Consider the following 26,134-nt stretch of genomic DNA (forward strand, 5'->3'; position numbering starts at 1 on the left):
GACAATTATTGCTATTCTTCATAGCTCATTTCTCAGAGAGCTGTGAGAGGAATTGCACACTGGTTCAATGTTATTAATAGTGCCACTCGGTATGGAAATGAGACAGTAATATAACCACAATACTTTTTTTTTTCTCCTGTGGTTTGATTATTCAATGAACTATGACATTCTTGAACATATGTATCACAGTTATTAGTTTTAAAAGCGACCGCATTCTTCTGAATTTCACTTGACTAAAAACATATCCAGCGCATTTGATGATGTGTTGTGCTGCGAAACCTTCTTTTCGTGTCTGCGTGTCTGTTTATGACAAACACACAAATTCGTATTCAATCGTATTTATGTCAAGAAAAAAAAACGAATGAACTTTATAACTGTTCATGGAGCAGTTACAGTGAAATGTATGTGTTTAAATGATGTTGTCTAACTAATGTTAATTCTAAGTAGAAATATAAAATCTGAATTGTACATGCAAACATAAATGTCATATTTGTCAGAATTAGAACGCTTGTAAGGCCAGATTCCATTTTTTTGAATGTCTGAACTATTACTTGCAAGTGATAAGATTACATTTGTCATGTCCACACATCACCAAACTCTACATGAGATGCTATTGAACACGTGTTTGACACGGCTGTCCGACGCAGAACAAAATCAAGGCTTGTCTGTTCAGGCATGAACTTAAGGCAGCCGGTATCGAAGGAGAAATAGTTTGGGAGCGATGTGAAAGAAGCTTTGAAGAGCGTCACATTCAAAACCTCCGAATTTTGGAGGTGGCTCCGATACAATTTGCAAAAATCTCGGATATAATTTGTGGATGTGCCAAATATCTGATTCGGGTTAGCAGTCTGAAAGCGGCCTAAATGTTGGCTGCTTGTCCTAATCTTGACTTTGTGCACCTTTGTCATCAAATTTTCTTTGCCGCCCCTCTGTTAAAAAAGGAACACTCACCAACACTCTTGAAGTTCATCAAGAGCCTCAATAAAATCACTAATCTCATTGTAGTCAATGTACTGTGCATTTTTATGTGACAACTCTACAACATGCATAGATGGTGTGTTTCACCTGAGCACCAATAATAAAGATTAAAGGTCTGGAAGGTTTTGCTGGAGCTGCATTGTTTTAATCACCTGGATCAATGTCAGTCAATGGCAACTCTTTCTTTTATGTGATTTTTGAAATACCATAGATTAAAAAAAAAATTAGATTATATTGAAGATGTAGGATCTTTCAATGTTTGCAAGTAAAAGCTAGAAATTCCAAATTGCAGTTGTATGCCTCCGTAATCTGTGCCTGTCACAGCAACCTTGACCCTTGACCACCAAAAACTTTTAATTTCACTCTTAAACCCAAGTGGATATCTGTGCCATTTTAAAGATATTTCCTCAAGGTTTTCTTGATATATAACATTCATATTAGATGATGGTGGTCTTGACCTTTAACCGGCAAAACCTTTTCACTTCATCCTCCAGTCCTAGTGGACATTAATAGCGCCAAGTCCTCAGGTATTCCTAGGATGTGGCGGTAACGCTGCTGGGTCATGGCTGTCCCCAGCGTGGAGGCAAAGAAATTAGAACTATATCAATATATAGAGCTGTACTAACCGCACGGCACTTACACTTGCATGCATGCAACATTGTACCGTCTGTTCCTATCCATAAACAATATGCCGTCTCTCCTATCAGAAGTGGGGATGAGGTAGGAATAAGACATCATGGCTGGATGGTGAGGTGCCTCATTTCTAAAGCAGAAAGCTGATGATAACCTGTCGTTCTTCTGGTCGGCTACACCTGCACACTGACTGGCTGCTGGGACCGGCTTCTTCCTGACAAGCTCCTGTCTTCTCTGCCCTTTCATCTCCTCGCTCCACAAAAGAGAGTTTAGAAGTCTTTTATCTATGCCCGGGGGTACACTTCCTTGTCTGCCTAGAGAGAAATTCAACCAATTAAGCATGTGGTACAATGCTTATGAACCATTCATCACAGGAAGGGGTCTAAATGTTTTGCAGTATTTCAGGCTTGCAAACCTCTTATGAGTCACCAAAAACTTCAATGGTAAAACTGAACACTACAGTTGTTGTTTAACTGTATGCAAGTGTGAATCTTGTTTTGTGGTCTAAGCATTATTAAATTCAGCACGTCACCCTGACATGCTCCGGCTTGTTTCATGCACGCCAAAATTTGTATTTCTCTCCATTAATAACCATCCAGTGACAGTGAAATGCAATTTAAAAGATGCCTTAAGAAATCTTTAAGCTTGAAATATTCCTCTTGGGGATGGTACTTGAGATGCTCTGAACTCACTCCATTCCACTTTTTCTCTCACTTGTATTCACTCCTTGTATATTGCATTTGCAAAGCACATAGTCGTGTTCTGAAGAGATACCCAGCATGGATGCATTACTGAGAGACTGTCCGTGAGCAATTGCTGATCCTGGGGAGCGATAAAGAGAGCCGGGGCTGTCTGAAACCTGAAAAAGGAGGCTGGTGAGAGCCATGTAGCATATAGACCAGGAAGGTCACCAGCTGCCAAAGGAGGGCCAGATCATCTCCGCAATGTCCTCGGCTTCTCCTCTATTTACTGATGGTAACGACATTTGTTAAGTACAGTCAATGCAGAGTGTCAAAAGAATAAAGCGTGCCTTCAAGGCAGCAGGATGCAAATGAACACGTCACAGACAGCAAAAATAGACTCTACACATTAATACAAACTAAGTCATGACACAGTGATCTTGGCCTTCACACACAAACATTCCAAGTGGATTGATTAGAAGATACACATAAGCGATAATCCGCTGGACATTCTCACTATCGCTGCTTTTGCAAATGGTCATTTTAAGGACGTGCTTATCTCTTGCCATGCTAATAGATTTATATCCTCACAACCCTTGACAATCAGTATCCAACACATTTGCATATGGGATGCACCTCTAAAAGTCACATGTACTGTTTTCGGTTGAGCTCAGTTAACGCTTAAAATGTTCTCTAAATCCTTATTTTTCTACTCTTTCCATAACCTCATTTCCTTGTGGTTTGACAGATCTCATTTTTGGTCTAGCAACCAGAATTTGAGCAGGGTTTAGTCACTTATTTATGCTCAGGTTTCCTTCACTTTTCTGGGCAGGTGCACGGCTGCCCTCCACAAATTACGCTACATCCCGGATAATTTCATATTGATTAATGTAGATGCATTCCTCTTGGCTCTCATACCCTACCTACAGTCTATTTGGTATAAATTACCACAGTCATTTTGTTGCACAAATCCAGCCCTCTCCAATAAGGTGCGGGCTCATGTGTCGACTGGGGCCTCCAAACTACCCCTCTGCCTGCAGGAACCACTAAAGCTTTTAATTGCCTTCTGTGCAAATGGTCCTTATGCACTTGATAAAGTATCTGGAAAGTCATGCACGGGCTGGTCGAGGCTTAGGGGAGTCTCACGGTGTGAATGAGACAGAACGTGCCAGAAAGGGAGAGGGAGGAAGAGAGAAAGCAATACAAGCGTACGGATAGTGAGACTTGGTGACGGCTGGTTGGTGAATCCTATCCACGATATTATAGCCTTTATGAGTCTGGTGTTTAAGCTACCTCTATGAGCACATTCACTGCTCAGCAAAATACTTGAATAGCTAGTGGCTCTCAAGATTATTTCCTTCTGTGTACATTCGCTACAGTAGAGAGGCTGATAACCCCGAGTAAAGCGATAAACAATCAAAGTGCGGCTTCAGTGGAAATGATTGCATTCCGTACCTTGCCCAAGAGATGGTAGCCATTATTAACGTGGGTCTTGTCCTGACAATGCTATTTTCTAGAAGGTAATTGCAGATTCAGATCTCTGAGAGGGCCTGACTGAGAGTAAATGCCACCTCTTTAATTATGGTCTCCTCCACGTCTCCTCTATTGAGCCACGGAGATGTTTATCGCTCCACGGGATCCTGGGGAAAATGACTCTAATGGGAAATGACCAGTGTCTGGGAAGCCGACTCAGATTAGAAGCGACATTTCTAATTGATGGCTAAAGAAATCCCTGGCCGGATGACTGGGAAAAGTCACTTTGGAGCAAATGTAATTGGAGTGATTGGAGTTCTAACAAGAATCAGTGGATAATCTCTCCTGATTTAAGCTTGTGCTAACGCAGACAACAAGCTCGACAACAGGCTTGGATGTTGGAAGAATTTCACCAGAGCCAAAGTTATAGTCACCCCATATGCCTCATATGGGGCCAAGGTGACACATAAGATTGCATTGTATTTGATTATAGGGTGACAATGACACATGAAAGGTGATACAGACATCACATGCTCAGGGATAAGACTGTGGGGCTATCTCCAACCTGAGTCCTCATTTTACACTGAACGTGGACTCCAAATCAAATACCAAAGTTTTAGTCATTTTGAAGTATACTGTATGACTAGCGTGCATACACACACACACACACACACACACACACACACACACACATATATATGTACAGATGTACTGTGAATTCGCCGGTATTAGATGTCTCACTCCTGCTGATAACATCTTCATCTTTTCAGATACGACAGTTGTCAGCTGCTCAGAATTAAAGATTGAGATTCATCTGGGACTCTGGTTAGCATTGTTACAGGAGCCATGCACGCAGGAGAAAATGAAATGAAGAGACATAGCTGTAAATTCCGGGTAAGATCTTTACCATTAACTGTAAAACTGCAGAGTTGAAATCAGGCTGTCTTACAACTTGAAGTGCAGCTGAAATAGCTCTTTTTTGAGAGTTTCCAAATGTTGTATCATGATGTATTTCTGAGTGAAATACAAGGGCAGGAAAGAAGGAAGAATTTGATTGGAGGGTGAAAAATATCCATCCATCCATCCATACATCCATTTTCTACCGCTTATCCTGTTAAGGGTCGTGGGGGGGGGGGGGGGGGGGGTTGGAGCCTATCCCAGCAGGCTTCAGGCGAGAGGCGGGGTTCACTCTTGACGGGTCGCCAGTCCATCGCAGGGGCAACACAGTCAACCATTCACACTCACAGTCACACCTACAGTCAATTTAGAGTATTTAATTAACCTGGTCCCCTCTTGATGTCTTTGGACTGTGGGAGGAAGCTGGAGTACCAGAGAGAACCCACACAGGAACAGGGAGAACATGGAGACTCACACAGGAACCTTCTTGCTGTGAGGCGACAGTGCTAACCACTGCACCACCGTGCCACCTCGTTAAAAAAATATATAGTTTTTAATTTTAATCAGTACAATTTTCTTCTATTGGACACTTCTATTTATATCTGCAGTATAGCTCCATGTGCTGGGTCGCTAACCCTTTCAGCCTGTCTGCTCTTGTGTTAGGGATGTTCACCAGCTCTGGAATCCATCACTGCTCTCTGTCACTGGTAACAAATTTGCTGCTCTTTCCAACTGTCCGGTCATTAGTTGACATTCTGGTGCAGGGCAAAGGGATCTCTGAGGTTCTCCAACTGGTGTGAAATGTTGAAATGACAAAATAATAACAACATCTGTCTTGTGTACAGCGGTATTGACATAACATTACAGGTACCAAATTGTTTGTGTTGTGAGGTGTGTCTCGAAGATACCTCAAGCTTATGACTCTTAAAGCTCCAGACTGTGTCAGGCTTTTCCAGAAGTTGACGGCTGATGGTCGACTCACGGAGAAATATGTTCTCGCCACGCTGGATCTGAGATGTGCACAGAGACAATTTTGCATTTCAATGGCTGTACAGGTTATGTGTATGGTTTTTGACAAGGTGCTTTTGGTTTGACTGAACAGTATTTCCCACCAGTAATTTCCTAACCTCACAATTAGTGTCCCCTTCAGGTCTGGCAAGATAAATCTGTAGGGGGGGAGTCTCAAAACGAATTCCATTTTAAACTCATCTCCTGAACAGTAATTGTCCACACGCTCAATATCATAATAACAAACTCCAAAGGTGGTGTGTTTTTGTTTCTAAAACCAAAAAAAAAAAAAAAAAAAAAAAATCCAAGAGCCAACTATATTGAGCTGTGTTTGCTCTAGCATATGACGAATAACATTAGCAAGATATTAAACAAAAAACAGAGAGATATATATGTATGAAGGCAAGCATCAGCTTTTTCTGTTAAAGCATATAAAAAAGTCAGTGTCAACAAAAACTGATCCGTGTAGCGACAATAGTTAAGGGGCGGGGCAAAACTGTGGGAACACAGGGAATAGATCATCTTTATTTGACTTGATCATAAATTATTAACAAATGGAAAATGGTCAAAATACACAGTATATGCTACTTATAGCTAAACAGCCTAACCCTAAGCAGGGTCTGTGTCTCCTGCTATTGGCACGGCAGAGCTACCTGGTGCCTGAACACAAGAATGCTGTTTGCATTTCAAACGTTCTCATCAGTACCATCTGCAGATCTGAATATGCAAAGTTGCTCAGCGCACCTTAAATTCAATTTGCCCCTCAGTGCAAATGCTTAATTCACATCACAAAACTGAAATATGTGAACTCTCCTTCTCATATATTGTGATATTATACTCATTTCTACCTGCTCTCAAAGGTCAGCATTCACATCTTATTCAATGAGTATTTACTGACCTTGTCACCTACTTTGTATTGTGTGTGGACAAATGAATTAAGATTCAAGGGCCTCTGTAATGGAAAAGTGTTTTAATTTCCCCCTGACATTAAGATGTTGTGCCTCATAGGCATTTGGTGGCACATTACTCGGCGCCTGCTCTCTGGCTCTGCCTTTGCCCCCCATGTTCCACTTAAACACTTCAATCACAGCAAAAGATCAAAGGAGCTGTTAAACTAATCAAGTGGAGACACAAGAGATGAAACTCTCCCTGTATTCACTGTTTTTCCTATTAGCGCCCTCGCTCTCTCTCTCTCTCTCCCTCGCGCTCCTCCGATAACCCTATTAGCCAGCACTGTAAATTCAAGGAGGAGGCTTGCTGGCTCAATTGTCTGAAACATGTATAGAGCAAACAATGATCCTAAACAAATGGCCGTTGTAGTCACTGCGAGCTGCATTATTGAACAAGGAGTGAGAATCATTTGGTGGCGTTCTACCTTTGCATTGCTTAACAACATGAACAGCAATTCTCCCACCTTGTATAGCTTACAGACGCATAGTTCTACCTCTATCGCAGGGGCGACTCCTTTGGCCACACATTGGACCACTGATCTCATGGCCGTATTTTGCTGTTTGGTGCGCTTATGTCATGGCACATCTCTAACTTTTGCTGCTGATTCTTGGGGGATCCATCCATCCATCCATTTTCTATACCACTTATCCTTTAAGGGTTGTGTGTGTGTGTGTGTGTGGGGGGGGGGGGTGCTGGAGCCTATCCCAGCTGACATTGGGCGAGAGGTGGGGTTCACCGTCGCAGGGCCATCAGGAGCAGTTAAGGGCTGACTGAGATTGTGTGCAGGCCAACTGTGGCCCTCAAGCCGTATTCTGCCCATGTGGGCTCTATTATATGAATGTACCTACTTCTATTATTTGTCACAACTCTGTTAAAATAGCGTTGGGCTCTGCAGCAACCAGTAGCTCCATCTACAATCGCACTGGATCTCCCCCCCCCCCAAAAAATGCATTCAAGTATTTTGAGATTTTAATGACACATTTAAAGCCAAAGAGCAATGAAATGAAATAAGTTAAAAAAGAAGAAGACAGAAATACATGAATAGAATTCTCATCTCTGCCTGGCTGCAAGCTTAAGAAGCATAGTGAGCGATATTCTAAAATAACCTAAGAAGACAAGCCCCAACTGAATCTGAGGATGTGTGGTTTCATTATAAAACACTTGGAGGTTGAAGGACTGTCTATAGCAGTCCTTAAGAGTCCACACTCAGGCTTAATAACAGCCCAGTACAGAGCCTCTGCCGCTTTTCACAAGCTCTCAAAAAAGCTGCTGTATGGGATAATAACTTGTTATCAAGCAGCTGAAAGCGAGGTGAGTTTTGGAGAAAAGGTCACCGGGTGAACTCCCTTTTATTTTCTCCAAGAAGAAAACAATCACGGAGATCTAAAACATCACATTTGGTGCCAAACAAAAGAAAGGTTTTAAGAGGGGGGGGGACGGGGGGGGACGGGACACAACATCTGGTTATTTGCAAACTCACAACAATTACAAATTAGACAAAACAGACTCTGGTTTAATAATTCTCAGAAACTCTGAGTGTTATGCTTCATTTAGCCAGTCAATAAATATGCTTTGTATGCATCATCGATGCTCCCGTGCACAGATTACATATTTCAACATCACATTCTTTTTAAGAGCTTCATCAAGCCCGGATTCATTCATCATTTGCTTCCAGTCTGACCTATATACTGATATTTTGTACCGATGTATGAATCCATTTTGTTTTAATGCAGAAATGTAATGTACTGGAAAATGGGTTAATTTGGCAGGTCTTTACGTTTCAATCTATTGCTAATTAAGTAGGTTAATTTAGGAGACTAAATAAAGCAAAGTGAATACATGCTATTGCAAAAATAAACATTTGCAGCAGAACTGAAATGAAGCAATTAATGGTGACAGACAGTCATTAGTTTAATGGGGATATTACACAATAGAATATCGCCTTGGGTGTTTTTTTTTAAGCTGTTGTCCATTTGTTTGTTCAACTGGTGATAAACGTGTCTGTATTAATTTTATGAACAAATTTGCTTTGCTAATTGTGTATCATATTGCTCATAATTGCAACATTGACTCTGTCATTGAATGGTGGCGGAATTAAATTTGTTCAAGACACGTTTAAACAATTCAATAAATATTGCAATAGGGGCATTGCTCTCAGGGTACGAGAATCTGATAGTGCTGTCCTCAACCTGAGGAGGAGAGAACACAGCCAGAACAAGAATTAAAAACAAACTAGAAGAAGAACTTTCGATCTGATTACAGAGGAGGGAAAGTAGCTCCTGACAAGGCGCATGAACTTTTTCTAGCCCTTTTTGGAGTCTCCTTCTGCCAGTCCTTTCACAAGGAAGTTAATGATGCTGGCAAGAAGATGAATCACCTCAGACAGCACACAGAGCGGCTCTGACAAGTGAGCACCGGTGAGTCTGACACCTGCAAGTACCAGAAGAAAGACTAATAGTCATGTCAGCTGCTACCTGTAGGAGCTGAGGTATGTCTGTCTGCACCGAAAGAATCTGTCCCTCATATCGTAGGTGGGAAGCAGCTTGAGGGATGCCTGCCTAGACAAAAAAAAAAAAAAAAAAATCAAACCAAGAAAACCACGATGTGTTCTAATGAGAAGATGTGGAAAGTTAGGAGAGAGTTTGTGTCACGTAAACACCATTACTTTCTTAAAAATAAACACATTAAATGTTACCGGCCTATAACACAAAGGGTGGCTGCAACAGAGAAAAGCAACCACTTTGGAAAGAAACTCAACAGTTTCTCTGTTTTTGCTTGGCTGAATGAGCAGATTTGTCACAGACACAAAAGGCGAAAACGACTCCACAAATTCGTGTGTGACAGATGCCATCTAGTGGCCGTAGTAATTTTGACCACAGGAAAGTGAGAAGTTGCATTGTGCCAGTAAAACAGGAAAAGATATTACAGGATAGAATTACAGGCTACTGCAGCAGAGGAGACTCATGTTTGAGTGAAGAAAGCTGATGATTAATTGTTGGTGAAAATCGATGTTCAGTTAATTTAACCGTTTTTCATGTCAGCAGTGGCGAGAGTTGTCTTGTCCTGACTTGAACCAAGTATTTTTGTACCTAAACTCTAAGAAACCCTGCAAAAGTTTTCCATAACAGAGCGTCAGAACAATCAACTTACATACGTGTGAGGTTGGAGGAATTGCTTCCATTGAGATATTCTGTTGTAAGAAAACTAGCAGTGACAAAGCATCACATCCTTAAAATTTGTAAATTTCAATATCTGAGCGATCAACACACAAATTATTCCTAAAACGTGGAGAAAATCTAAATTCTTCTGTTGCCGTTGGCAGTATTTTCTGATTCTTGGATGATTAAGAGGTATTCAAAATTCCTCCTCCGAACAACTTGTCGTATTTGCAGGTTTATTTATAGTTTACGTAGAGATCATTCAAAGAGCTTCACAAGCTCAAGATAAAGTAAAGACTGAAGGAATAAAACATGAAATTTAATGAAATATATAAATGGGAGTTCAGGCAAATTTACTGAAAAATTAAAGTCGGAATCTTCAATGCAGGTCGAACTGAAAACAGATGAATTGAAACCATTTACTTTGTCAGCATCGAGCTAAAAGCCGTATTTGGGTGTCAGTGATAGGAAATGATGTACAAACTAAAATACACACTTTATTCACCTGTAAAGTGTCACCTCTAGACCTAAACTACGTGACTTGTTCACAGGCTGCAAAATAAGAATTAAAATGTAATTAAAAGCCGATAAAATGCGCCCCAGATTGTCTCTGCAGCTCCATTCGGCTGCTTCGGCTCATTGTTGCAAGTATTTTCAATATGATTTTACAGTCTGTTTGATACATGTTTTATAGCAGACTTCAGCCTGGACCAAACCGAAAAGCATGAAAGAAGTCTCGTTTTATTAACATTAGAGACTGTCATCACAACCATGTGCTAAAGAGAAATCCCCATGTGTATCATCTTTTAAAAGGGATCCATTATCAAAAGCAGTAAAACAAATGTGACAGTCTCGAGAGCGTCCTCTCTCCCTGGACCCTCGTAAAGTCCCCACAGGGATGGTGTGATGAACGATTCAAGGCCAGTTCTGGCCCAGGGATGCTCCACTGAACCATGCTTTGATCTATCATCCGGCCTTCCCATATTAATGATGAGGTCACAGTGTTGAGGGTCACGGCATTGCTGATAAAAGTGCAAAGCCTGCTATTTGTTATGAGCCCAACTTGACTGATCATAACTCTCTTGATGAAAGGCGACATGATTTCACACCCTGGCGCTGTCACACCCAAGACATGCCCATGTTTTTTATAATATAATGTCATTGAGGATCGCAGTGAATGAGCCCTATCATAGTCAATGGAGAACTAAATGAAGTGGATGTTATTACTCAGAGGACGACGATTACGGTCTTGTGGGAACAGTTTGCGACTCCAACTCTGCTGATAGAACACATGTACCTACTTAGACTATGGGCTATTAAAAAAAAAAAAAAATGTCAGCTGTGCTTTGTGTGAGTTGTATCTCATAACCCAGGAGGCTTTTTACTGAGGAGATGGCTTTGGTAGCTATTTTAAACGATGTCCTGCTGAACTATTCAAGACACTCAAGCGATCGCTGGCTTAGGGGATATTGCCATACCAAGTAATGCGGTAGTTGCTCCCAAAAGAATTGGATTTCTATGATTTTCAATGATAAAGTCAAAACCAAAATAATAAAGCAGTGAAATGTATCCACTACAAGATAAACTTCATAGCCTGTCGCTGTCTCACCGTAACATTTAATCACTGACAAATAGCCTAAACTCTACACATGTGGGGATGTGTATGGCAGCAGTATTGATCTGTGTTTCTGGCTGCAGCAGAAATGTCAGTTACACGTTCAATACCAAACCCTAGCTGTCCAGGAATTTCTGGAAGATTCTCTTGGAAAATGACATCAACATTCCTGCACGAGTACCGCGCCCCCCCCCCCCCCCCCAAGTCTTTTTGACGTTTTAAGACAAATAGAGCCCGGTTGGATATAAACTGTTTCTTATTCACTTGCTTCGAAGGCTCTTCAGCTTCATCAAGGTTGCAGTTGAAGGAATGATGCTATTGATTTACACAGCAGGAATATACCTACGCAACCCATTCATCTAATGGAATACAAAATAGCGATTATCGTCAGATGTACTTGTGTCTTAATGATTATGCAGTAACATTGATAAACCTGTTAACCTGCACAGTAATGCAGTCAGCAGTTCACCAGCTTTCCATCCTGCGTCTGGCAGTGGGAACTGTGCTCGTTGTTTGGGGGTTTTTTCAAACTACATTCTTCATATCTGTTCTGCCTGATTAAAATATGAAGGTCTGCGAGTGTGAAAAATTCCAAGCAGTTGTTATTTGTGTAAACTGCCCAAATATTAGGAATCTAAATTGTTATTTGAAAGGCTTGGCTCAAAAAAACAGAAGAAGAAAGCATTAACCTCGAGGTAGCAGTGCTCAAATGTCGAGTAAGTCAACTACAGCTACAAGTCAAGCAAAACAAATCTTCTCTGTACTAGAAATGCCGCTTCATGGTCTTTTGGAAGGTCATGAAGGAAAATGTGAAAGTCTCCTTGCTTTGAAGGAAATAGATAAATACTATATTAATGGAAGACAAATTTGCAACGGCAAAAATGATGCTGTTGAAGAGTGAAAACTGCGGCCTTGAGGATGACTTGAATAAACATTTTTCCCCGTCACTCTGTATGATGTCACCCCCTCTTAAGCTCCATTGCTGGAATGCCCTGATCTTAACACAAGAGAGGTGGAAAAATGTCCGTCTCTGTGTGTGTCGTTCAGATCAGTTATCAAAATTTAACGGGTCGGTTCTGCTCGGCGCAGCTTGTTCTTCTTGTCAGGTTTTCTGTAATCCTGCAAACGGACAAAAAACAATAAAAACACATAGCCTCAGTGAATGGGATAACAGAAAGTAAATATTAGCCGTGTGCGTGTGTGTGCTTTGACAGACAGCAGAGTACCTGTAGACCCTGCAGGGAGAGGCTCCCCGTGGTCGACTTCCAGTCACGTCTCTGTCCTTGCCAACATATGGTCTCATCCGCAGGAAATCTGAGCTCACTTGCTTTAGTAATGACACCACCTCCCCACCCACACCCACACCCACACACATATTCAGCCCCCCCATCTCAGCTAACTGCAGTTTAAATGACCAATCAACATCGATCCCCAGGAAGTAGAAAAAGATAATTTCACTGTTAAACATGAATCCACTACACATTTTGAGGTTGACTCGCCTGTACCAGCAGGTGTAACAGTGATGGTTACTATTATACAGAATAATATCACCATGTCATTGCTTGATATTGCTCTTCTTTTTTGGAAGATAACGCGACTGGGCTAGGGGCCAACACTTGTATTGGCCCAGTGTTGCGAATCATCAATAATAAGGAAACAACATACATAAGGTGGAATTTATCAAAACCTGAATATCATATAAACTTGCTTTGTAAAAATAATATCAGCAAAAAAAATAAATAAATCAAGTATCACGCATCCCTGCTCACCTGCTCAACTCTTGCAAGGTCAGGACCTAACATGACTTCAAAATAATGCACTGTTATTTTAAAATTTAAAATGAATCAAATAAAATGCATTCAAAAATTAACACAATTGCGCACTGCCTGTGTGGAGAGCGGAGGGCAGAAACACACCGGGGCTGCGTCTCGTCTAACAGTGATTAAAATAATAATTAGGTTGGCGTTCATGACCGCTGACACCTTTTTTTTTTTTTTGCCCACACAAATCTTGTCAAGTTACATTTTGGCTTGTGTTTTAGAAATATTTGAATAAATGTACAGTCACAATCAACATGCGTACTTTGGGTCCCCAGGTTGAGAACCACTAGCAAAGTAATCCCATGGCTCTTTCTTGGTCCTGCAGAACTTGGACATAAAAGTCCACAGAGACCAGTAAGCATTGGTTGATGAACATCTAACTGAAACTAACAAGCCCTACCGGACGTCCCCTATGGCCGCCTACCAACCCCCCCAAAATGATATCGGTCTGAATTGTAAAAACGTTTTTGCAGAATGCAGAGCTGCATTTTTGTGGATGACAACTGAAAAAATGGAAATAAGCAAGTTTTAAACAGCTCTATCTTTTATCAAGAGGTTGTGAGTGTGAAGTATCAGACAACAAAATCAAAGCTTCCACCCTCCCTCTTCTTCTAGTAATGCGTTGTTATTTAGTTTGCTAACGAACGGATGAATGCGGGAGGTTCTCTAATGGCTTGCTGTGAATGTCAGCAGGGACAACGAATTAGGTTGTGACATAACACTCTGACCCAAACATGCTTTCCAATCAACTCAGCCTCATCTAACTGGTTTGGTACAATTAGTACCCAATGATATTACAATAGATAGAGTGTTACTGAATGTTCTTGATCGTGTACTTCAGAGAAATAAATTCCCTCCATGTACCTGGTAGCTAATATTGTGTGCAATATGGCTGTTTCAATGGTCTGACATGCTACTTTCATCACTTTATGAAAATTGCCTCAAAATTGCCTTATAACGTATAACCTCATAACCTAATAAAAGATTTTACAAACTTTCAACATGCTATTCAGTAAAATTGTTGTGCTTCCTTGGATTGACATCTACCTCTACGGAGAGCATTTCATCCATTGAAGGTTGCTTCTGTTGTATTACCTTTCATTTCTCACACTATTATCCCCGTACGTATCAAGACCCTGTCCATCACATCTACAATAAACTGCAACCTCTCCCCATTAGGCATCTATTGAGGTTCTCTGAATGAATCTAGAACGTCAGACCCATCAGTCTCGAGCCTTGAGTGGCATGCCTCTCCACTTTCAGTCTAGCAGCCGTGTTCTGCCTCATTTGAGCCGACATCCGGCCAGAGAATCATCTGAACGGCTGCAGGAGTCTTCCCAGCCATTTTGTGGGCGTGCGGACGTCCTGGGCTCCTCTGTATTCATTAGCAGGCTAGTCACAGTGGTGCGATGAAGCGTATCCTCTCAGCGGCCTGCAGGGACTGTCAGCAGAGTGACGGAGACGGATCGCAGGTGGACCAACAAGGAGACCTGCCATAGATTGACTCGTCTGCCAGCAGGGGGACTCCATGGTACCATTTGTTTTCAGCTGAAGAGATAATTTTTCTAATTAACCTTCAAGTACATTGCTTGATGTTGGATTCAGAATGTGGAAAGAGCACCAAGCACCTGCCGGACTCTTTTATTCCTGACTATTTACAAAATAAGAGCTGTCTACTCAAATAAAAGACTTCCACTGGATGTCTAGTCCCCTGTAAGTCCAGACTGTGTACAGGAGGAACACACATGTTCACTATTAAATCTAATCTTGGGTTTGCTGTGAGGGAAAATAACGTATTGATCCATGGCATAATGGGACCTGGATATTACAGATCTTGCAAGTGTCAAATCAACACTCCCATCAGTATTTATCAGAGACGGGGACTTTTCAGAGACTTGAATTTGTTGACAATCATTTGGTACATTATCGTGAAGGAATTATCTGACAAGGAGAATGTCAGGCTGTGCTCCTTGCGGAACAAGCAAATAGCCCTGTCCATGGGTTGTATCAATAAAAGTGGTGAAAATGATACATAATCAGTGACAGATGCCATCTAGTGGCCATAGTAATTATGACTACAGGAAAAATCTGTATACTGAGGTGGAGGAGCAGTGGATGGATTGATAGAGAAGTGGATGTAAGGCACAGGAGACTCAGATTCAAGACGATTGATTGGAGAACACAATTTTTAAGGCTGCTGTTGTTTAATACTGTTTTGCGGCTGTTTTGACGGGCTATTTGAAGCCGTACAGCGACTGACGGGAAGTTGGCCGTTCATTTCATATTGCCAAGTGTGAGCATTGGCTCGTTCGCAACATGATCTTTTCCTTTCCCTAAGTGTTTTGTGCCTAAACTTAAACAAACCATGCAAAGAATGACACATATCAGAGGGTCAGAGCAAATGACTTAAATAGCTGTCAGGGTTGAATGACTTGTTGGCACTTAATGTTTAGACATCTGTATACTGTGGGCCACAACAGAAATACTGCAGCAACAAAACCATGCTAGGAGCAGCAGCAAAACTATGCTATTTTTCATGTTTTTTGGCCTTAAAACTTTACACAGGCACAGACACGTGCACTCATTTATGATGTAAAAATCAAGGTCACTGGATCACATCATACATCAAACTTAGACACCTGAAAATGCAGCCAAACGTCAGTTACTCAGTCGTGTGAAAGTTAACGTTGAGATTAGCAAACGTTAGCTTAGCCGCATCGGCAGTATGTTAGCTTCCCTACAAGCTTTGAATTAGATTGGATGTCGGGGAATATTTCATAAAGACAAATGTTTCCCAGTGCTGGCTTCATACAGGATGAGTGTTGACCATGTAACCTCATACATTTATCAGGCTCTCGCTATTATACTGCCTTATGACCCTAGAGTGGGCATCTCTAGTATTCATAACAATTCAGAGTTTGACTGTTTTTAACAGCTGCTTGAATGTTTATATGTTCATAGAAAATTTAAGTTAATAAAGGTTACTGTTTGGTACTGAAATGTACAGCCCATAAAAAAAGAACAGGGCTTGAATATTCTTTTTTTTAACCAATGTTTGACCCAATCATATTTTAATATATTACTCTGAACCCAGTGTGAACTTTTATAGCTTACTGTGTAAGTTTGTGGGTTTCACACAATAGCCAAGCGGACTCAAGAGATTCCATGTCAAACTTCATATTTACCATCTAATGTGGCCCCCAGGGCAAGAGACTGTCTCCTCTGCAAATAAATCCAAAATGGCTATCCCAAGAAGATTTCCCTTCGCCTGGAGAGGTTCATGCTTTAGATTAAAAAATGTGTAATTCCATAGCCATCTGGCTGGAGAAAAGGAATTTAAGGGCTGTATGGATGCCAACCCGATGCCACATCTTGGAATGGGCTATTGCTTTCCAAATGACTCTGGGCTGTGTCCACTTCTATGTATTTCTGCAACAGCATTAGCTCCTTTTCTGTCTGCCCTCCCCGCTTCCCAAAGTTTAAAAAGTAATCTTTTCTGTGAGCATGGCTGTCTTTGATAAGGAATCTAAACTAGGTCAAGGACTGAGAGTAAAGTCATTGAACAGTAATTAAAGCACCCGGCGATGCTACAGTTCAAACTGTCTCCACCATGAGCTTTGAGATAGAAATCCATTCAAGGATTTGGAGAGCCATTGTTTCCCTTTCCTCTTGAGTGAAATCATTTTCTTGCTATTTTCTTCCTGGGAAGCTGAGGCTGTAATTAAGTGAGACGAATTATCAAACCACTGGTGTTGTAGTGCAACTTCTGGTGGAACACAATGTGAAGAGTTATTTTCCAAAACACCTAATACAATTATATTTAGTCCTTTCATACGTCAGAACCCAGGGCGTCCATTGAATGGTGTCATCTAGAGGTTATATTTATCACAAATTCTACTCTTCTGAAGGCAAGGTGTCTAAGATTGAAGCTGCAAACTTTACATTTGAATAATTTTTACCATGTTAACTGTATGCTGTGTCATGGCCATACAACAGAACCTTAGAGTGCTTAGTCACATTGTTCTAAAGATTTTTTTTTCTTCTTCTTCTTCTTCTTTTTTTTTTTTTACATAAAGAAAATTGAGTCTGCAGTTCAAAATCACGACCACTGCTTAGAAGTTCTGAAAGTCAGAAAAAGGAACAAAAAAAAAAAAAACAAACAGATGTAGATCAGGAGAATAATGTGTGAACTAATATTCTCACCAATGGGACTACTATTGCCTTGTGAAATTCATAATCCCTCTCTGTAAGAAGAAGATATTTGGCAACCACCTCCAACCACTGTCACATTGTGCCTGTGGTCTTTTTGTTTCTTTAGGAGAGCCTCTGGCTGAGCATTTGAAGTTTTTAATCTGGCGCTCCAGAGACTAAGGTCACCTTACACCACCCCTCATCCCCCTCTTTTATTTGCTCTTGCTTAGTTCTGGCAACCTTGCTATTTCACACACTATTAAAAGAAATCTGCTAATGCAAGGAGTGAAGTCCTTGGCTTGTGGAATGGAAAATGATGGCATTTCTGAATCCTGTCTCTCTAAAAAGACCTGAGGCGTCTTGTGCAGGGTTTATGACCCTAAGATTAGTCACTTTTTGGAGCTGGATGTACTGCCCTGGGCTATTTCTGCCAGAAACTGATTTTCATATTGATGTGCGACGTTGAGCTCTCTCCAGTCCACATATTGGCTCATGCATCACCTGGACTCTGCAGCTGTCAAGCCTTGGTGATAGCAAGTGAAGCAGACAATTCCTTTGTTAATAAATAAACAAGTGAGACACTGCTGCTACGTATTATATTTTCAGACGTGAGGCATCCGGCGACAGACTACACATTTCATTAACACTGCACGGTGTTCAGTCTCAATTTTGTCCTGATTTCCTTTCAGAGAGCATTATTATGACATTTTTATATATTACTTGCATGCCATCAAGAATGCAAATAAGAAATTCTACACGAGACAGGCTCCAATGCTTATTCTCCTCCCAAAGGCACGTTTAAGGTTTTGGGACGTCAGAGAATGTAATTTAAAAAAAAAAAAATGCAACATGTTTGTTAAGCCCTGCTTGTACTTTCTCATTGTTCTCTCTCATTTAAGTCCTTTTTGCGTGGACAAACTACTGGCAGCTCTGATAGTAGGTTCAATAAACATGATATACTTTATACAACTTGTATTTTTTTTTACCCTTGTTAGGGGAAAAAAAGAACAGTCAAGGAATTACATGGAGCAGAGCTTTGCATGTATTACACAGAAAAAGACTAAGGAGAGATTATCCAAGGCCAGATGTGTCTCTCTCCAAGGAAAAAAACATGCCGTCCGCTAAGAAGCAGCCACATCCTGCTGCTGGTAAGCATCAAGCAGCAGGGCGTTGGCGGTTGGCTGTCTAGAGCATCACTCTAGCTGTCTCTGAGTGTGCAAGATTTCAGGTTTAGGAAGCGGTCGCCTTTTAATGTTGTCGACACATCATCCATCATACTTTAGACAAACATTTACCAAGTTTACTGATTGATGGTAATGCAGCATTAGCCTCTGTTTGCTCAGAGGCAAATGTCATGCCTGTTTATGCATTTCTGAGAGGGAAAATGTTGGGGTTCCAATTTGCCTGTGAATAGACCTGTGAAGCTATTTCCCCACGAGAAAGAACGTGCTGTACAGGACACAAGGAAGCATGACAAGACTAAACCACTCAAAGACAAAATTGATATCTCAGTCTTTTTTTAATTAATTGTCAGGAGAAAATGTTCCTTGAGGAGCACCTCAAGACAGAGGCACCCTGTTGTTTTCCAGGCAAAGCATGCTTCTCTTAGTACATATTGCATTTTATTGAACCAAGTCTTGTCAGCATTTTTGGTGAGCTGGTAAAATATAATTGTGTCATCCTTTATAAAGCAGCGTTTGGGTGACAGCGCCCAAAGAAGCTTCATTACTCTCCTTTTTATTGGGGTGTGAAGAAGGGACATTTTCTTGGTGATGAATCACGTCTCTCTTGCACGAAGTCAAGGTAAAACACACTCACAGTGGTGGTGTATGCCACTCGAAGTACATGGATCATTTAAAATGAAATCAATTCAGCTGAAGAATTAGAGCTGGTTGCCATAATGGTTTTTATCTGACACTCACCAATACCTGCATTGATTTGCTAGTCAAATTGAATGGAGTGCGAAGCGAGAGGGGGGAAAAAAATGCTACACACATTCATAGCTGAGCAGCAACAAATGTAGGAAGGTAGGAACGTCTGTTCATCCATCGTGATTTTCCTCCACTGCTACACTCTCCAGACGGAACTCACGTCACAGACTTGGAGCCGTACTTAAGGCATAAACGAGACTTGAGACTTTTGCCTCAGGCTTATAGGGACTTGTGAAAATTTCTTAATTATTGCATTAACTTTATGGAACTATCTGATGACCTGAATGAAATTCTCTTCCATCGTGAGTGTCCTTACACATCTGTCTGGTGTGAAATACAAAACGTGACAAAACCGTGTTGAGCAGCAGCATCACATCTGTACCATTTGGCTTGATGCGGAGCTCAAGCTAAAGACCCGCGATATACAATGTGTCTGCTGGTCTGCCAGGTTCCTGGACCAATCAAAAAACGAGAATGAACTCGAATAGTTCAGTCACTTAGTAATGGTGTGGTTAACGAGGCTAGCAAACGTTAGCTCAGTTGCATCTGCCATTTGTTAGCTTGCTTAAACCAGACCTATCAGACATTTAACAAAAAAACGCATTTACTCTGACACAAGCAAACTGGCCGTTCAACAATACGAACTTAATTCTGAGCTGTAGGATTCATTCCTGCACCATTGTTTTTGGCATAACGACTAAAATTGGAGAATGGACAAACGCCTGTCAGCTACACGCCAAGATATTCAGGGACATCCAGGGTTTTGAATGTAACCAATTGTTTAAAAATGTAACTTCCAAAAGGTAAGGTAGGTAATTGCAACTGTCAAGTTGTGGTTATTCTAAGGAAAACCTGCAACAGAAATGCATCCGGATGCGTTCTTACATCCAGACCTGCACTGACTGTCACCGTGCAGTTTTGCAGGGACACTCCAACCACCTCTACCTCCATATTGAAATTGAGTGAGGGAAAGACTGTCTCACTTTCCTAAATGAGAAAGCAAACCCAGCCAGGCCCTTGTACGGTGATTTATTAAGTTAAACAGCTATTTTTATTGTGTTTGGGTTCTCACCACAGCTGTGAACACCCTTTTTATTGATAGAAAACAGAACCGCCGGACAATTCAGCGGAACATTCCATTAGACTTGGTTCAGTCTGGAACACACCAGCGAGGCGAAATAAAAAAGAAGAAGGACCCGAGGATCCTGATCATAAGTTATTAAGGAAGAGGGGTCACTCCAGGGACCTGCACTTTAAATAGAGCTCCGAAGTTTCCAACTTCATTTCCTATGCACAATCAAGCTCGCACCCATGAGAGAAAGGATACTTAAGATCCAATGAATGGATGCGAGACAGAAACACTGTTTAATAAAAGCAAAAGACGAGATACAAGTTGATTAATGCACAGAAGTATAATAAAGTCATAGCAGATCTGCAGGGAACTGCAAGGTCTTATTTTCTTTTTCTCATAACGGGGATTAAGTACAAATATCCCCGCTACTGGTATTAACTTCTGGCAGGCTTGCTCTGTGTCATGTTCAGTTTTTAGTTCAAGTCCCGTTCACTCTATCAGCACAGATGGAGAATCATCCTCAGTAATAATAGCAATAAAACACAGCTGATACCATCTGTGCGGTTCACCTGATAGAGGTTGTTAAAGACCTCGACTGATACTCTGCAATCACTGATAGCAAAATAGCCAATATTCAGCATCTTTAATTGGGCCATTTCAAAGCTAGGCCACAATGACGGTGTCAGAGTTGACAGGAGACTTCTGTTCTTATCCTCGGCATCAGTAAACACCGAGACGTTCACTCTTTTATTTTTTTATTGATTCCCTGGTTAATTCTGCTCCGGGAGGGCGAACAGCTCTTGAGGGGCAAACTGACCGACATTCTCTTACCAGGACTCAAGCGCATTCATGGATGAAAAGTTAAAAGAGTAAATCAAATACAAAGGAATAAGCAGCAGGAGAGCTTCTTGAAACTTATTTTGTCAACGGTAAATAGAGAGGGTGGTTTCTGGTAGTTTCCTCTTGAAAAAAAGAGGGGGAAAATATCAAGGCTGTCTACTTTTAGTAAAAAAAAACAAAAACAAAAAAAAAGATTATAAAAAGGAATGCAGCATTTTTTTGATCTTTGCCTAGAAGTTACCCATCAACTAAAGATATTTTAACTTTCAGTTCATAGACTGAGCGCCCTTCTGTGTGGGTTTTTTTTTCTCTTACATTAAAATCAATTTTTATTATTATTGTTACCATCATTTTAACTCCCCATATCTTATAGTTACCGACTTGATATATCTTTTCTCATAAAGCACTTTGAGCTGCACGTTATGTGATGAAAGGCGCCGTATCGATAAAGATGATCAAAATGAATGACGGTAATCTAACTTCCTCTGAGAAAAAAAACAAAAAGAAGGAAAAAGTGAAGTTCATAAGTGAAACAACTTGTATTCCACGGGGCTTTCTTGCTTCATTTTCCATAGAAATCTGACAACACTAAATGACAAGCGAAGCTCCAAACACTTGTGAGGGGAACTGGGGTATTTAGACAGGGTAAACGTCACTGTAATTAAGGAGGATCTTGCCCTCAGGAACTCTCTTGGTTGACAAAGTGAAAAAAAAAAAGTGACAGTTTCTCTCTTCTTCTACTTCTTCTTCTTCTTTTTTTTTTTTTTTTTTTTTTTACCACATGAGTAAATATAGGCTTCTCAGAGCATGGCTTTGAGTCAATATCAAGTTGTTTCTCTAAATTGTTATCGCAGTTTGTCAGGCACATGTACATTTCCTCTGAAGTTTTCCTCACAGCAGAAGTTTCACATCTCCAGCAGAAAACATAAGTAAACTAGAAAATATAGCTTTGGAGCACCTAAAACGTGTTATCTGTGATTGATCAAGATACGAACACGTGAGGGTCGATTGGTGTCATTTCCGGGTTTATTTCCCCCACTATTGGTCCAGCAAGTGGCGTGCAGAATAAATACGGTGCCATCAGTGTGACCGCTTATCTGTTCTAATTCTGCATATTCACACCCAGAGGAGTCGTCCAGAGGATCGGATCATAAGGCCTTGAGTCACTAGATTAATGAGACAGACAAACATAAACTTGATTGGAACGGAGTCGCCACATTCCACCCTTTCTGATTTGTGTTTAATCGGCTTAGATTGATTTAGACCTGCAAGTCCACAAGGATCCACAGCACACTTCAACCTCCGTGAGAGCAAAAAGTCTGGATTCAGTCATTTCTACCTCAGTGTTTTAATTGATGTTAGACAGAATTGTGAAAGAGGGGAAGGGGGAAAAAAATCAGAGGAATCGTTAATCAAATGGCCACATTCTGCTGGACCTGTACAGGACAGCTGCTATATAACATCAGCTGCTAAACAGGACTAATTCTCCTGGATGAAATATGTCAGAGAGGCCAGTAATTTACAGGACTGTATCAGAGCTATATTTCAAGGCCCGGCCGCAGCCTCTGCCCATTAAAGTGTGTGTGATGTATTTTAGGGCCAGTTTATGTCCTGCTCTGGTCTAAGAGAGGTACAGACATGATGGCTGATAGAGGACGCCTCTGACCTGGTGGGGCTCTCCATACTGAAGGACTGTATAAAAGAAGGCAGACATCTAAAGAGTCCTTTGGACCAAACAAGATTTCCAGATAAGAAAAATAAGGAAATAGCGTCAATGTTTTGTCCTTAAAAACAAGCGGCGTGCAGGCAGTGATGTATTAAATGTAGATAAAAAGGTTTATCTCTATGTGACCGTGTGGGTGGTATTTTTTAAATAAGCTTTGGAAACAGTTTTGAACTTTTTCTTAAAGATTAGAAAGTGGTTCTGTATGTTGATGATGATTATGATGATAAAAGCGGCAGGAACACAACTTTTATAAAGTTCTGCGGGTTCTCAACCTTTTCCTCTTAAAGTCCCGCCTACTCGTACTTGGAGCAAAAAGATCCAAAATTATTGTGGCTATTCTTTTTCCTCACTTATAGTATTGCAATTTAAATAAATATGATAAAAACGATCAGGTTCTTTAAAATTTTATAGGTGTGGGCTTGAGGAGCTTTTCCATTATTCGCTAAACCACTGCCACACAACTTAGCTCGAGCGCCTCATGCTGATGATGTGTTTAACTTTGTTTTAACTGTGTTTAATTTAAAGCACTTGAAAGCATCTTGCGGCCCATTGAAAAGCACTCACAGCCCTATTGTGGCCCACATCCCAGTGGTTGAGAAACACCATACTTTATTATCCAAATGTCAATCTCAATCATCAAGAATCTTCCTGAGGTGTTGTTAAGCGCGGGTGGGGTCGTCGCTCATGCGTAGGTCCTCACAACCTCGGCAGGCTTTCGTATTTGTGGTGCAGGCGTGATTATTGGAAATGAGAATAATGAATATAATTTTGACAAAAAGTCAATTAATTCTTCTTCTTTTTTTTTTTATTCTTCCGAGAGGGCAGATTTGGCTCAGTGGCCTTTCTGTGTAACACTCAGCACAAACAGCTAAACAAGCTGCAATGAGTTTTTGCCTTCAGTTGCTCTCAGACGGTAATAATATAATGAGTACTCGGGTCAAGACAAAATAATAAAATTCACACTTTGAACACACGGCCTGTTTCCTCATTACTCTGAAAACGAGTGAACACTGATGAGCATCTTAGCGCCGGAGGCTGGAGGTTCTGCTCTGATAGCTGGCCAGATGGACTGAAGCAAGTTGCTTTTCTTTTCTGAGAAAAAAAAAGGGGGAAAAAAAAAAAAGACTTTTACCTCAAAGTGTCTCACAACCACATGAGTGTGGTAGCACAGCTGCACCGTCTGACCTGGCACCGATGAAAGGATGGAGAGTTTCAGGCTGGGGAGACTTTTTGTCATAACATCACCTGCACAACATGGAGCGGATGAAATTGATGAGGAAATATAAACGTGAAGACACTCTGGAGAGTCACGACTTATCATTAGAGCATCAGCTAGCCGGCAAAAACAGACATTGAAATAAATAAAGGCAGCTAACAGTGTAGCATTTTCCAGCTTCTCAGCACTTAGAAGCTGAGTCAATCTCCTTGAAGACAAAGCGGGATGTGAATATTTGACTGCATTCATCTAGTGGACAACGTCTTCTGTGATAAGACACCAACTGGTATAGTTCTGGAAGAGCATTAGTGGCAGTGTCTTGAGGTTGATTATCTCAGTGACTAATGCTCTGTCACTCTGTGGTATGCGAGGGCCCAGTGAGGACCCCGAGTAATGAAGCCTGAGCAGGTGCTGAAAGCCCACTGACATCAGGGGGGAGTGCACTGACAAGAATTTCTGATGAATTTCAATTACTGATCTATTAAAGCTAATGAGCTAAATGAGCAGCCAGAATACATTTGCCAGATAGCTTGAGACAAGACCTCGGCGGGTTGACATGATTTTGTGTGTGCATGCGTGCGTGTGTGCGTGCGTGCGTGTGTGTGTGTGTGTGTGTGCAGCCGCAGCAGACACCATGGTGTTTATGTTAATGCCGTAAATGCCGGAAAACCATCCCGCTGTGTGGGAGACAAAAGATACTGGCGCTGAATAACAAGAGAGTCCAAATTAATTGTCTTTCGCTTTTCTGGTTGTTTGATAAAAGTTGCTGTTCTCCAGCTTAATTGTAGTTGCTAAATGTGAGGCGAGTGTGCCATCTACTGGAGAGATTGATACAGCATAAATGGAGTCCTCTCTCTATTCTAAAATATCTACTGCCATCTTCTGGCTTTGTGGTGAACAGCAGCTCCAATGTTGGAGGCGTTTGCATGTGTCTTTATCCAGTTGGCGTTTTTATGGGTTTTAATTTACAGGACCATCAAATTGATGCACAATATTGACTCTTAATGAGATCCAGCATTAGTGATCAACTAATCATATATTTAGATTAATTTATGACTTAAGTGTAAGTTTGATGCAATTTAAAAACAAAAATTCAATAAATAATCTGCTAAAAATCAATCTTTTTGTAGAATAATTCTTCAATAATGTTTTTTTTTTAAAAAAATCCCCCCCCCCCCCCCCGTCCAGCAAATTAATTATATTCATGCAGGAAAATTAGTTTTCAAATTAGAAAGTGGCCAGGAAGTTTGCAAAAGTTAATAGTTAGCAATAGCTAAATATTTTGAAAAGACACATCTAAGTTTAATAAATACAAATTTGATTTGAGACATTAAAATAAAAAAGCTTTATTCCTCATTGTGCTGCAAACCCTTCTGAAGTTCCCCTCTAGGTCCAAGGACCACACTTTTAGAACCCCTGCTCTAAGAGTCTGTAAACATTCTGGAAAAGTATGATGTCCACAGAAAAGCTAGCACCTCATCCCCTGATAAAGACTCTATTGACCCTGAGCCTGTATTGTCGTCCTCTATGTCATGAACATGGTCCTGAGATCCTGGTCCTGGACCCTCTGGACAGAACCCAGTTTACCTGCATAAAATGTTCAGTTTCATCAGGTTCCATCCATACTCCGAGAAGGCCGGGTACTCCGATCTGCCAGTAGACGCGTTATTCTCCCTGCAATACAAGGCCGTATGAATCATGTTATGAAACCAATAACAAGCAATTCAATTCATGCAAAAGCAATTTATTCAGAGAAAAAAATGGTGATTGAACCGTAAGACTCATTTGTGACTAATAAAGCTGCTGTTATTATCCAAAACAGGAGGAGTGAAGTTCACCAGTCACTGCGGCTCAGATGACCCCTGCTGAAGCGCTCACAGTTATAATGACTCCTTATTCATGCTAACCATCCAGCTGAGACAGTCCTATCGACTCCGTTGTGCTG

The 26,134-nt window shown here is 41.0% G+C and overlaps 1 long non-coding RNA gene across 1 annotated transcript; it reads right to left on the reverse strand.

Annotated features, from left to right (window-relative positions):
- Window positions 1–5,509: 5,509 nt before the first annotated feature.
- Window positions 5,510–25,864, reverse strand: LOC147251842 (uncharacterized). Its single transcript, XR_015118698.1, has 4 exons — window positions 25,777–25,864; window positions 24,106–24,218; window positions 9,095–9,178; window positions 5,510–5,671 (listed from the first exon to the last, which is right to left on the reverse strand). It is a non-coding gene; the product is annotated as an uncharacterized LOC147251842 (long non-coding RNA).
- Between the last annotated feature and the right edge of the window lie 270 nt (window positions 25,865–26,134).

This window comes from Aulostomus chinensis, chromosome 12 (assembly GCF_037954235.1).
Source record: "Aulostomus chinensis isolate RoL2024-O1b breed Wild chromosome 12, RoL_Achi_v1.0, whole genome shotgun sequence".
In the NCBI taxonomy this organism is placed as follows: Eukaryota; Metazoa; Chordata; class Actinopteri; order Syngnathiformes; family Aulostomidae; genus Aulostomus; species Aulostomus chinensis.